Below are 14431 nucleotides of genomic sequence, written 5' to 3'. Positions count from 1 at the left end.
GACATGAGTGTCACATCCCCCCAACTGCAGCGACAGAGTCAAGGATGGGCACATAATCAAGTGAGGCTTCAGAGCCAGTGAGCGTCAGCCCTGGGACTTCTACACACATTGCTGGAAAGGATGCCCTCTTTCTGCTGAGGGTGCCAACCTGGAAGGATGTGAAGGAGCCTGTCTGAGAAGGAAGCCAACACAGAACAAAGCAGAACAGAGACGGACAGAGACAGATGACTGATGACACCATCTGTACACCTGGATCCAACCATGCCTGAACTCTAGCACCCCAGGCATTTTCAGTAAAATGAGGCCATAAATTCCTTTTTTCCTTTTTTTTCTTAGTCCAGTTTGAGTTGGGCTTCTGAAGTTGAAATAATATAAGTACTCAGTAATATAAGGAGTAAATATAAGGTAATATAAACTAAACCGGCAAAAAGGTTGGCTTAGGAATCAGGAATTCTAATCTTGGCTGGAGGAAGTCATCTCGCCTCTCTGAGCTTCAGTTTACTCATCTATATAATATGAGGATATTGAACAAGATGGTGTTGAAGGACCCTTCCACTAGTAAATGTGATCATTTTGGCTACTCTGTTACCAATAATTACGGCCTCCAAATAGTGAGCACTAAGACTTCCTCAGGGCCAGTTACTGGACACTGTTCAGCCACTGTGTGCGGCTTCTGGTTATCTATTTGTCCAGAAAGCTGACGGCTCACAGGGCTGGCCTTGAACAAAAACGTAAGGAAAGTTTTTCTCCTTTGGAAACATAACCTCCACCAGTGTTACAACACTCTAGGTTCTTTAATCCCAGTGGCTCCCACCCAAACAAAAACTGATCTGGTCATAGACTTTTGCCCCCTTGCCCTTTAGTCTAGATGAGATTTGAACGAGTTTTTGCCTTTTAAAGCAACTTGGGCCAACATTTCGTTGGGCTCCTAATAATCTTCACTGAGAGGCACTTTATGACCCTCAGGGCAGCTGGCCTGAAGGTGAGTTGTCACCAGTGACTTGCTGTCAAAAAAGGTCACAGCCCTAAGATCAGACTCCAGGTTCTCAGGAGGGGGCAAGGCAAGCTAATTTCTTTCCAAGCTGGAACTCAGAAGAGACTGGCAGACCAGAGAGGATATTCACAAAAGGGTCCTGGCATTAGCAAATTGCTAAATTGAAATGTTTCCCGGCTCAGAGTCAGGGGCATTAGTACACTCCTGCTCAGGTAATCCTGTCATTTGGCGCTCTAGCAGCACGTTCTTCTGGCTGGAGCCTCATCTCGGGCTGTTTGTCATTCCTGCACTCCATGCTTTGATGATATTTCCTGGGTTCAGGGCCGGATTAGGACAAGACAGCAGCTGACCCTTCCCTGGCCCCCACCCTCCTCCCAACCAAATTCCCCATCGTCCCCTACGAGCACTGTTTATGGTTAATAATGATAAGCTGGTGAGAAAGTGTCTTTCGCAAACAGTGAAAAACAACAACAGAAATCTACTTTCCACCCTGTCAGGCTTTAACTGGCACATTAATTGTCATAGCCTCTGGATGCTCAAGAGAGGAGGAGAGAACCTTGCTACAACTTGGAACTTCATTCATTCATTCATTCATTCACTCAATGCCATGGCTCTTGGCGCCTCCTCCTGGTGGATGTGGTGATGGTCTGCCAGTGCTTACGCAAGCCTGTGTACGTGCGTGAACAGGGCTGCCTGTGTTTTCCCTAGTTGGGGGTCAAGAAACTTCTGTAAAAGGCTGTGTAGGCTGCACGCTCTCTGTCATAACTATTCAACTTTGCCGTCGTGGCCTGAAAGCAACCATACACAATATGTTAACAAATGGCGTGGTTATGTTCTAATAAAACTTTATTTATTGACGGACATTGTACTGGCTGTGGCCCCACAGGCCTAGTTTGCTGACCCTGAGGCTAGACACCAACTGCACTGAGTGACTTGGTTTATCATTGTAAACCTAGTAACAACAGTCTGCCTGTTTCATTTCTCATCCTTCTGCAATGGGTGTTGGATGGCCTTCTTCCTGGGAAGGTATGAGGAGAGCTGATGAAGACAAACGGGGTAGAGGAGATGGTCCCTTGAGATTCCTCCTAGTCCCCAGATGCCAGGGTCCAGGGTGGATGAAGAATGATGGAAGACTCTTCCTCCGTGTGTCTATTTATGGTCTCATCTTGGGTGGTGGGTCCTTCAAGATAACATGGCACAGCGCCCACAGGGCTGGGGTCTCTGTCAGCCCGTCTTATTGATCCTGCTGGTGATGCCATGTCATAGTGTGTATTTATTGATTCAACTCCTTGTTCTTCCCTTTAGCAGTCCTTGCATATTTACAGTAGAGGTGTTTCATAATTATTTGTTGAATATCTGCCAACTACGTGTCAGGCCCTGTGCTAGGCATTCTGGGTTCAGAGGAAAAGACATGGTCTCTGGCTCCAGGGAGCTCACAGAGTAGTAGGCAAAAAGAAAAATAAACCATTACAGTACAAGGTGTTGGGTGCTGTGATGGTGGTAAGCTGACAGGATGATGGAACAAGAAGTTTCAAGCGCCACCGAAGACTAGGCAGGGGCTGACAGCCAGGCCCTGTCTTCTTCTCGGACTGAATTCCAGAGCAAAGAGTGCCGCGTGGAAGAAATAACTCCCCTCTAGGCGGCTGCTAGAGTCCCACCCAGTGCTCTTCACCTGCTCAGAACCACAGAGCGCTGCGGCAGAGCCCTCCCAAGCACATTTGTAGAGATGAAGAGTGGCCCATTCAAGTTAAAAAAACTCCCCCTATTTGCTTCTTACAGCAGTTTTTGTTTATCTCATTATCTCCCAACCTGAAGAACAGGACCATCTGGCATGCGGGCATGTTAACAAGATCATAAATTAGGAGGAGAAATGAAGCCAGATTTCCATAATGGTCGCAAGACAGAAATCAACAGTGCTGGGACGGCATTTGCTGGGAAGGTAGGGTGGGGGGAGATGGAGCAAAATGAAAATGCCGCCACACAGCCAGTCTGAATGAAAAACACAAATCCAGAGTCATTTAGAAGGACTGTTTTCAAAAAGTGCCGGCGAAGCATCTCTCTCCCCTTTCTCCCCCTTCCCTCCCTCTTCCTGTCTTCTGGGTCTTCCCTTAGGAATGGGGCCAACTCGAACCCCCTTGTTCTCGTAGGTTATTATTACAATTATTGTAGTAATTGTGGGAAGACTGACGCAGCTTATCATTTCACAGAGGAAGCCTCGCCCCATGCACAAGTCCGCATGCTGGCCAGAGCTCTGGGCCGCCAGTGCTTCCAGAGATTTCTAGTATATCCTGGGACTCTGTGCCTTGGTTCTGGCAAATGCACTGAGGGTAATTAATGAGAGGGGGCATTGCCCACCAATGGCTTGGATGCTGAGGGTCCCCAGGACATGTGCGCACGCACAGCTTTCCCCAGGGTCACCACCCATTAGATTGCTCTTCCCTTCTTGGCAGAGAGCCCCTCCCCATTCCCCATAGTGTTAAATGACATTAGATGCCCCCACCTGGGGCCGGCCCTGTGGCCGAGTGATTAAGTTCGAGCGCTCTGCTTCGGTGGCCCAGGGTTTTGCCAGTTCGGATCCTGGGCGCGGACATGGCCCCACTCATCTAAGCCATGCTGAGGTGGCATCCCACATACCACAGCTAGAAGGACCCACAACTGAAAGTGTACAACTATGTACCGGAGGGGCTTTGGGGAGAAAAAGGAAAAAATAAAATCTTAAAAATAAATAAATAAATAAATAAATGCTGCCACCTTTGGTGGCTCTGGATGCCCTCCCTGTCTGTCACAGCTTCTCCAGTCCTACGCCTCCCTCTTTGTGAAGCTGCTCTCCTCTCCTAGGTCATCTTTCCCTTCTTTTGACCTATCCTGATAGTAAAAATGCTATATCTGTTTTAAAAATGCGGAGAGTGGGAGACAATTTTGTTCCGTTGATGGTACCTATAGAGGGACCTCGGGAAAAGGGTCTGTGCTTCATAACAGGTCCACCCGGGCGATGCTGTGTGGCGTACGGCTCTACTGTTGCCTGCAAATTTCTCTCTGCTCAGTTTCTTTTCAGGGGACAATTCATTGACAAATTTTTCAATTTCTTTGATGATTTTTCACCTATTCAGCCCTTTAAACTTTTTTAAAAGTCGATTTTGATAATTTATACTTGCCTAGAAAATTGCTCTCTTTGTGCACATTAAAAAAAACCTATTTTCTATATCTGTGGTTTCTTACCCTATTTTTGTCCTTATTTTGTATATTCATATTTTTCTAGTTCTTTCTCATTAATGTGGACACTTGTTTTGTATATTTTATGTAAGCTGCAATTCTTGGATTGATTAATCAATTCTGCTTTGTAATTTATTAATTTATGCTTTTATCTTTATCAGTTATGCCTTGCTAATATCCGAGGATTTATTTAATTGTATCTTTCTGTATTCTGAGATGAATGGATAATTCATTTGTTTTCATTCATTTTTGCTCAATCAGTTCACTGACATTTTCTTTACAGCCCAATATATGGTCAAATTTTGTAAATGTCCCAAGGTCACCAGAAAAAAAAACATTTTAACTTCTTTGTAGGTTAGTGATATAAATATTTAATTATTGAATCTTTATGCAGATGATTATGGCCTTATTTATTCTTTGAATTCTGAATTTCTCAAGAAATGCTCCCCTTTATTATTTGTCAAAAATTTTTTTCAATTCTATTTGGGTTTTACATATATATATAAAAATACATATATAGATATTTTCTTTTTGGTGAGGAAGATTGTCGGTGAGCTAACATCTGTTGCCAATCTTCCTCTTTTTGCTTGAGGAAGATTATCGCTGAGCTAACATCTGTGCCAAACTTCCTCTATTTTGTATGTGGGATGCCATCACAGCAGGGCTTGATGAGTGATGAGTAGGTCTGCGCCTGGGATCCGAACCCAGGAACCCAGGGCCACCAAAGTGGAATGGGTGGTGGAACTACACTACCGGGCCAGTCCTTGGGCTTTATATATTTTGATGTAATATTATGTGCATGGAGAGGTGGGTCAGCTAGATGTTCATTATGGATTATGTACTTCGTTGGTAAAAAAATGACTGTCCTATAAATGATTTATCACTTTATTTTTTATTTTTTTGCATCACCTGGTATTTTTCTGTCCAGCTCTTAACTTTTAAACTTTTGGAGTAATTATGCTGTAGGTATGTTTCTTGTAGGTGATATAAAGCTAAGCTTTATTTCGTGCACCATTGAAAGTCTGTATTTTAACACAGGAGTCGAATCCATTTATCTTTCTCTCACACCTGATTTGTTTGTGCTTATTTCTGCATTATTATTATTATTTTGTTTTTTTGCTTTTTATGTTTCCTTGATTGTTAATTTCATATCATTAGCTTTAGGGGATCATGTTTTGTTTAGTTTTCCCCCTATAAGGTTATTTTTAGTCAAATATGTATTTTTTATGTTATCAAAATCAACAATGAAACTATACCTAACGACTGATATACATATAAGAGGAAACTGTTATCTCATACTTCTATCTTCTCTATTCTTCCCAGATTTACCTGTCATGGTATCAATTTTTGGCCCTATTTAACATTGATAAATGATTATCCTTACAATGTCCTTTTCTTTTCGCCTTCAAGAATCATGATATTTGCATTGGCTTGTAACTGCGTTGACAATAACTCTTTAGAACTGTGCATCTAAGGAGTTTCCATGGCCACCACTGACGCCACGGTCTGCTCTTGAGAGCTCCCCGACTCATCGTTTGGCTGTCAGGTATACATCTTAGTGTACTTTCTTTTTAGGAGGAAACTGCATGATGGTATATTTTTGGAATTTTTACATATCTGAGAAAGCCTTTGTATTGTCTTAAAAGTAAACAACACCTTGGTTGGCTGGTGTGTTCTTGTTCTTGATTCAGAACCTTTCCCTCCCCTGTGTAGCTGCTGCTCTCTCTCCATCTCGCTCCCTTTTTTTTTTTTTTTAATTTTTTTAGCTTTTTAGCTGCTTTCTGGAACTTACATCATCTTATGTTATGGAAATCTCTGCGGCAAATCTAACTTGCGTTCCTTTGTAGAGAGCTTTTTTTTCTTTTTCAATTCCCCGCCTGGACATTTGTCGAATTCTTTATCCTTGTAATTAAAAACAAATCATCAATATATGTCTATGTGTTGGTTACTTTCAAATAATTATGCATGCGGAGCCCTTTCCATCTACTCATTCAAGTCTTTCTAAATTCAGGAAAGTTTTCCTCTACTCCGTCCTATTTTGTCCTTTATATTGATTCGATTCCTTTTTAAAAAATGAATCCCCTTGCACTTCTTCAAGGACTCCCTTTATCAGTATGTTGGTTTTTACTCTCTGAGCTCAAACCCAAGGGTCTTTTTTCTGGCCACTTCCATCTCCTAGTCCTTTTTGCTTCAGCATCTGGAGAGCATCTCTAGCTTGTCCTTCACGACTCTGTTGGTATTTTTATGGAATCTATTTTGCTCCCTGTCATTTCCAATGGCATTATTTGCTTCCCTTGTTTCTTTCCTTAACCTATCATGCCTTTAAAAGCATCTTCAGTCTGTCATCTTATTACCTCCTCTTTTATCTCATATTTTATTAAGTTTACGGTCTCTTCTATTTCACTTAAAATAAATGCCATTTAATATTTACATATGTTTCTAAATACTTTTAAATCATTTTTTATCTCTAATTCTTGAATGCTATGTTTATCTTTTTATATACTCCATATTTTTAATATACCTCACCCCCACCAACTGACTTATCTTTAAATGAGATGGCCATCTCAGTTTGGAATGGCCCCAGATGTAGTACCATCAGATTCTCCTTGGGAACCCTTTCTGTTCTATCCCGGATGCTGTACCCCACTCAAGATCCTAAGGTAGTGTAAGTTACACACAACTGTCTACAATTCCAGCAAGTGACTGTGATCACTCTGACTTCTTTCCAGCCAAGGCTCAGCTTTTTTTGTCTTGTAGGTAACAATGTGGGAGTCCGGCCCCTTCTTGGAACCCATGCGGGGAGCACACTGAAGCAAAACTGCCATGGCGGCAGCACTCCAGAGAGTCAGGAGAAAGCCTGGTAGACAGGGGCCCCTGACTTTGGGGTGAACCTGGCCATTTTCTGGCGGCTGTCTGGTGGGGCAGTATGTCACTTGGATAACTTCTACTCAGTCTTTAGATTTCCTTTTCATTCATTCATTCATTCAATAAATATTAGTTTATTGATCCATTCAACAAGTGTTTGAGAATATATGCCAGGCATAGTGATAGTCGCAGGGGATATGATCCAGAAAAAGAAAAACAAGGTCCCTGCACCAGGCTTTCATTCCAGTGGGTCAAACAGACTCACCAGTCCCAGTCTAGAGACATATGGCAAAGGAGTAAACAACCACCCAACAAGTGGATTACAGACTGTGGTAGAAGCTGCAGAAGATATCATAAAGGTCAAGTGCTGTTACTTTAGATCCAGAGGTCAGTGAAGGCTTCCTCTGAGGAGATGACGTTGGAGCTGAGACAGGAGAGGTGAGAGAGCTGGCGTGTTGGAGATCAGAAGGGAGCCCAACACTTTGGAGTAAGTGTGCCAGTGTCTTCTGTTAGCTCTCCAAATCCACTCTCACCTTCTCTACTCTTATCCACCCCAGATTCCTTGATCCTCTGGTTTCCAGCCAGGCTCGGTCAGTGGGGATCCCCAGCAGGAGGGTAGGTGGACAGGGAAGTCAGTTAGGGTATACATTTGCCCAGCAGTGCCCACGTGGATCACTGCAGATTGGCTCCAGCTCCTGTATGTGGCCTTTCCACACCTTCTCTGCGTCTGGCCCCCACCCCTCCCTTTGCCCCATTAGGTCAGGGATTATAGCCACTCTCCACCATTGTTAGCCCCTTGTGAGTTTCCCTAACTATGCCCAACTTTTCTTCAAGAACCCACTTCAGGTGCACCATTTGCTTCCTGCCAGAAGAAAGTGGCACGAGATGACATTGCACATTTTTCAGGGCAAAACAGATGACTGTCCTCTGTCCTACCACCACACATTCCTCCGATGCCGAGTTATGACTTTAATGCTTACTGAATTGAATCACTGTCTGCCTCGTGTCTGCCTTGTTATTCACTTTAATCTTGTTTCACTTGCTTTTGGTGGAGACTGAGAAGGGGATGCCCGCTCATCTGGATCCCAGCGGGTCCCAAGGAGCGTGTGTCACAGTCCTTGCAGAAGAGAATCCAAATTGAGGGGGGCTTGGGGTGACCTTTGGGTCTCTTTGAGGGGGACAGTCTTCCTAATAAGAGAAGGGGGAAGAGCATCAGCAGTTTTCTGCACATGCCTGCGGGGACTGAGCCCTGTAAGGAGGCCTCCCCAGAGAGGCCCCTGACCTCCTTCTCACTGTGGGCTCATAACCCACCATTGGAAACCGAGAAACTCCGAGCAGAAAGCAGCAGAGGTGCTCTGAGGGGGCTTGGCTGTGTGAACAGAGGCTCTGCTCAGAGTTGCCACCTTGATGGTCCCATGAGGAGGAAAATCAGAGCAGAAGGTCTGCTGAGTCCAGACAGGAGCCCCGAGAAGAGAAAACTGCCTGCTCGCCGTGCCATTCAGTCTAGAGCAGCCACTCTGCTGGGCAGTGGGAAGAAGGAGGGAGGAGGAGGAACCAGAGCACTGCATCAAGGGATCCAACATGGCGGACATTCTGAGGGAGGCCCGTGTGGTCCAGGCTGCCTCCCCACCAGAGGGCAGCACACCCTCAATGCCTGCTCTCTTTTCCTCCTCCTCAGGGGCCATAGTAGTTTGCAACTGCTGCTGTGACAAGTTACAGCAAACCCACTAGCTCAAAACCACATAAACTTATTATCTTACAGTTCCAGAGGTCAGAAGTCTGAAATGGGTCCCACTGGGCTAAAAGAAAGGTGCTACAGGGCTGCGTTCCTTCCGGAGGCTCCAGAGGAGAATCTGTTCTCTTGCCCTAGAAGCTGCCTGCGTTCTTGGCTTGTGGCCCCATCCTCCGCCTTCAGCATCAGCAGTGTAGCACCTTTCAAACTCTCTCTCTTAGATGCCCCCTCCTGCCTCCTTATTATAAGGACCCTTGTGATTCCATTAAACCAGCCTGGATAATCCAGGATTATCTTCCACTCCCCATTGCCGTGAATGTAGCACATGTACAGGTTTCAATGATTAGGATGTGGACATCTTTGGGACCATTATTCTGCCGACCACAGGGGGCTCATTCTGCTTGTCCCAGAGGCTTTCTTCTGTCCTTGGGAGGGCACCAGGGCACAAAGACTTATCTTCAGAGGAAATGGTGGAAGCCACAAATCTCAGTCAGGACCCAGTGCTGCTTGGGGCCTCTTCAGGAACAGCCTTTCCCTCTCAGGTGGGTTTGGAAAGGAAGGAAATACTGGCCTGATAAAGGCGGACCACTTCACCAGCGCTGCTGGTCTAGTGGTTAAGATTGGGTGCTCTCACCACTGTAGCCCAGATTCATTTCCTGCTCTGGGAACCACACCACCGTCTGTCGGTTGTCATACTGTGGTGGCTGCATGTTGCAAGTACAAGCAGGGTCCCTCATGGGGGACAGGTTTCAGTGGAGCTTCTAGACTAAGACAGACTAGGAAGAAGGATGTGGCCACCCACTTCTGTAAAAACTGGCCATGAACACCCTGTGAAGAGCAGCAGAGCATTGTCTGATAGAGCACTGGAAGGTGAGACGATGGTGCAAAAAGATCGGGCAGGGTTCCACTCTGCTGTGCACAGGATCACTAGGAGTCGGAATCGGCTCAACAGCACTAACAAAAGGTGAAGCAAGACTGGGTGGAGGGAGCGATAGATATCCCAGCAGCGGCTCCCCCTTAGCCCCCAACTCTGAGAGGGTTGGCTCCCCACAGTCAAACACGTGCTGAGTCCTAAAGTTCAGGACGGGATCCCAGGGCTGCACAGCCCGTGCAGGTTCTGACCCCTGTGGGCCCATGGAGAGAAAAGTGAGGTCCTTCACGGTGGGCACAAGGGTTCCCCTGACCCCTTCCCATGCCACTGACCTGCATTCAAGACAGGGGCCTCGGGGAGGGAGGGGTTGGGTAGTTTGTGGCTGCAGCTCATGGCTTCACCCTGCAGCTTACTCTTTTGAGAATCAGACTTGGACTGGCCTGTGTGCTGACAAATCTGGGTGCTGTCCCGTTATTCCTCTGGGAATAACCCTAGGGAACAGTGTTCCTAAGGTTAGAGTTCAGAGGAGAACTAGCCTACAGCCCTCCTGAGTTCTCACTGTGCTAAGAGAGTCAGGCACAGTAACCCGCCTTCCTGCAGGATGCCCCTGGATGATTCTGTTCCTGGCTTATGAAATCTGGGTCCTGTCTGTGCAGCCTGTCCCTCTGCAACCCTGTTAAGACACCAAAGCCAGTGGACTCTCCTCTGCACTCTAAGCACGGGCAGAGAGAAGGTGTGGCAGCCATGTGGCTGGTGTTTCAGGAAAGCAGGGGACATCAAAGAACGGGTTCAAGGAGAGAGCTGGCCTGGGGAGGGGGCGGGAGCAGGAGGAAAGGGCAGCGAGTGGGCAGTGAATGGAACAGCGCAGAGGGAAGAGGAAATCGGAGTGCATAAACTCATCGCCCCTAAGTTGTAGAACCGGGAAAATTAAAAATATAAATAAAACAATGCTTTTGTTCTCCGATGTCCCTTCCAGCTTTAAAATCTTATGCTTCCATAAGCTTTTGGGGAAAAGAATAAACCAACCGCTAACATCAAGGAGATTTTGAAAGCTTTCAAGGTTTTAGGAGCTGTGTCTGACGGGAACAAGGATGTCTGCTGCACACGTGGGAAGGTCTGAAGGGAAAGGACACGCTTGGCCCTCCAGCCTCTGACCAGAGGCTGACCCAGAGCCAGCGCTGCCTTCCGGCACTTCCCTGCATCTATTTCACCGATCTAAGATCTTGGAACACGGAGAGTGTTTTCCTCTCACACCAACAGAGCTGCAAGAGGAGGCCCTCCAGTCCATCACATAGTCCCCTCGCCCAAAGCAGCAAGACCCCCTTAAGACAAAGAGCAAAGCCCTCCCTGTGGAAAGCCCTGACAAGGGCGGGTGCCGCCTAAGCTCCGAGGCTCTGAGTGGCACTACCCTTGGCTGTGACCACCGTGGGGATGGTTCCTCTCCTGCCCCACCGCCTTCTAGCTTTTCTTCTTTTATGCAGGGACAAAGTCATCTGCCATGCCTTTTTGCCATCTAGTAACAGAGGACACTGAAAAGTCCTTTGGGACCGTTGTCATAATATGGTCAAGGTGACAAAAATTAGAGGTGACTTTTTTTTTTCTGCTGAGGAAGATTCACCCTGAGCTAACATCTGTGCAAATCTTCCTCTATTTTGTACGTGGGTTGCCACCACAACATGACCATGGATGAGTGGTGTAGGTCTGTGCATGGCAACTGAACCCGGGCTGCCGAACTTAACTACTAGGCCACAGGGCCAGCCCTAGAGGTGATCTTTAAAATCCATAAACTGGGGGAGGGATGGTCTCTACTTGAAGTTAAACCTTAATTATCTCCCAGGTGGGAACCAGTGTGTGTGTGTGTGTGTGTGTGTGCGTGCACACACACCCAGCTGGTCCTTAAACTTTCTGAGGGCAGAGACCATCTTTCGCTTGTTCATCATTATAACCCTAAGGCCAAGAGCAGCACCTGGACACAGCAGATGCTCAATAAGGACTCAATGAATGGATCAATAATTAGGAAGGAGGTAAATCTTCATACCCATAGGAATTAACTCTGAACGGCTTGCAAATACATCTTGGCAACGTTCCCCATAAGGTCACCTAAACTAGTGAGAGGGATGTTCCACGTTAAGGAAAAATCTGTAATCTCAAAGCTTCTGGTGTTTCCTTGTGGCTGCTGAGTGGGAAGACCCAGAGACATGCTCCTTTGTTTAGCAGGCGTTCAGTGACATTTGGGTGCTACAAAAAGTAGGCCTGGAAGGCGGGATGGGGGGTGAATAGCCTAATCTGCATAAAAGAGTCCTAAGCAAGCAGAAAGGAGGAAAGACAAGCCAGGTTCCAGGAGGCCGACTCAGGGGACACATGGGCCATGAGAAAGTCCCTGTGGAGGGCAGTGGTCAATACATGTCTAGGATCAATGATGTCTAGGATCTGATATCCATTTAGAAACTGTTTCCTGCTCTCTGCTTTTCTTTTACCCTTCTAACTCCAAATTTTCAGAAAAAGTGCTTACAAAGCCTTGTGTAAGGGGGGCTTTGGAGGATGAACAGAAAAGGAGGATGGGTGATGTCTGGGGTGGGTGGTCTAGAGAAACATCTGTGACTGAGGAGTGAAGACCAATTATGGATAGCCACGTGGAGGTGTAAACCTTAGAGTAACTCAGGAATGGACAGGGGCAAACACGCCGGTGGCAGGCTGAATCATGGCCCCCTAAGGTTGTCCCCGAAACCTGTGAATATGTCACCTTGCTGGGCAAAAGAGACTTTGCAAATGTGATTAAGTTAAGGATCCTGAGCCAGAGATGATCCTGGATTATCTGGGTGGGGCCGATGTAATCAAGGGTCCTTATAAGAGGGAGGCAGGAAGGTCAGAGTCAGAGAACGGAATGTGATGACAGTGAAAACAGAGCTTGGAGTTGTGTGGTCAGGAGCCAAGGAATGCAAGTGGCCTGTAGAAATTGGAAAAGGCAAGGAAATGGATTCCCCCTAGAGCCTCCGAAAGGAACACAGTCCTCCTGACCCCTTGATTTCAGCCCAGTGAGACCTATTGTGGACTTCTGAGCTCAGGAACTGTAAGATAAGAAATCTGTGTTGTTTTAGGGACTAGGTTTGTGGTAATTTGTTACAGCAGCAATAGGAAACTAATACCTTACTTTTCCACAGAGAGCCAGGAAAAAGCTAACCCTTGAGAGAAGGGAGACAGACAGCAGGGTTCTGATGAACATATGGGTGGGGCTAGTGAGTTCTGACCGCCTGGTTCAGTAATAGGTAGTTCAGTGTGGCTTCCTTTGCCCTATCTCAATTCTAAGAACTGGTTATTGTTAGTGCCATCAAGTCAATTCAGACTCCTAGTGACCCTGTGCACAGCAGAGCAGACCCTGTCCAGTCTTTTGGTGCCATCCTCTCACCTTCCAGCACTAAATCAGACAGTGCTCCACTGCTATTCACAGGGTTTTCATGGCCAGTTTTTTTGGAAGTGAGCGGCCAGGCGGTCCTTCTTCCCAGTCTACCTTAGTCTGGAAGCTCCACTGAACTTGTCCACCACGAGTGACTCTGCTGGAATTTGTAATACCAGTGGCCCAGCTTTCAGCATCACAGCAACATGCAGCTGCCACAATATGACACCCGACAGACGGTGGTATGTTTCCCCGACCGGGAAATGAACCTGGGCTGCGGTGGTGAGAGCACCAAGTCTTAACCACTAGACCACCAGGGCTGGCTCTACACGCTAGACACCCGTGAAAAAGCTAGCACAGAGGGCTGGGGAGAGGGAAACGGTCCTTCACAACACACAACTCCTATCCTCGCCATCAGCCATTCTCCACCAAGATCCCAGTTATGAAAGGACTGATTGGCAGGTCTGATGATCAGACTGTTAGGCAGAAAGGCAGGTCTTGAAATAGAGCAGGCGGCACCTACAACCAGTCTTGCCATGTCATAGACAAGGAGCTGAGGTCTAGATAATGACTCGTCCAAGCACAAAGAGCTAGAAGTGGAACCAAAACCTCAGGCTGCTCATTTCCAAGCATGTGCCCTTTGCTCCAGAAATGCCCTTGTCAAGGACTGGGCCCCAGCACAGGATTCTCTGCCCTCTCACCTGAAGGTGACGTTCTGCTGAAACGCATAGCTGAGTGAGCCAGTCTGGAGTGCCATTATCTATGACTACGGGGCCATCCAGCTCCCTCTCCTCCATGTGAGAGACCCCTGAGGACTTTGGGTTGGGCGTGTCTGTATCTGAGAGGGTCACTTCAGAGGTGGTGGGTCTGGGGCTGTGGGTGTTGTGTTCCCCACTGTCATAATTGGCCTTTATAGTCCAGAGCTGCCTGCAACCCAGAGGGCACCTCGGAGCGGAGGCTGCTTCCCTCCTTCAGGAATGTTTTCCCCTTCCTCAAGCTCCTTTATCCTTTATGGCCTATTTAGCATCCTGTGTTCTTTCCCTGACCAGCCCCCTCAGATTAGGACCTGTCTGTCTGGTGGATTCTCAGCACTTTCAGGCTCTACATCAGCATTGATGGCAAATGTGTTCTTTTGTCCTCTGGATGTTTGCATTCATAAATTCCTATGTTTGGCAAGCACGATTGTGCAGCCACTGGGGGCAGGCCCCAAGCTAGCAGCCCTGTGTGCTGAGGTCTCGAACCCTGGAGCCCAGCTCAGAGCCCAGGCCTGTGGGCTGTGTGAACACAGGCTGTGCAGTATGAGAGGGCGCACTGCTGCTCCCCTCCACCCGCAGTGGCTTCCCCAGGACTCGGTTTCACGAG

General features: G+C 47.0%; 1 protein-coding gene and 1 long non-coding RNA gene across 5 annotated transcripts in view; both read right to left on the bottom strand.

The window, feature by feature from the left end:
- Nucleotides 1–14431, bottom strand: part of SHISA6 (shisa family member 6) — a 288859-nt gene that overhangs the window by 66574 nt on the left and 207854 nt on the right. The window lies entirely within an intron of this gene.
- On the bottom strand, nt 8027–13904 carry LOC139073963 (uncharacterized). The gene is made up of 2 exons (XR_011523202.1): nt 13771–13904; nt 8027–8260 (listed from the first exon to the last, which is right to left on the bottom strand). It is a non-coding gene; the product is annotated as an uncharacterized lncRNA (long non-coding RNA).

The sequence above is a fragment of the Equus przewalskii genome, chromosome 10, assembly GCF_037783145.1.
Source record: "Equus przewalskii isolate Varuska chromosome 10, EquPr2, whole genome shotgun sequence".
In the NCBI taxonomy this organism is placed as follows: Eukaryota; Metazoa; Chordata; class Mammalia; order Perissodactyla; family Equidae; genus Equus; species Equus przewalskii.
Note: the sequence above shows the minus strand (reverse complement) of the source record. Positions and strands in the feature narration are given on the sequence as shown.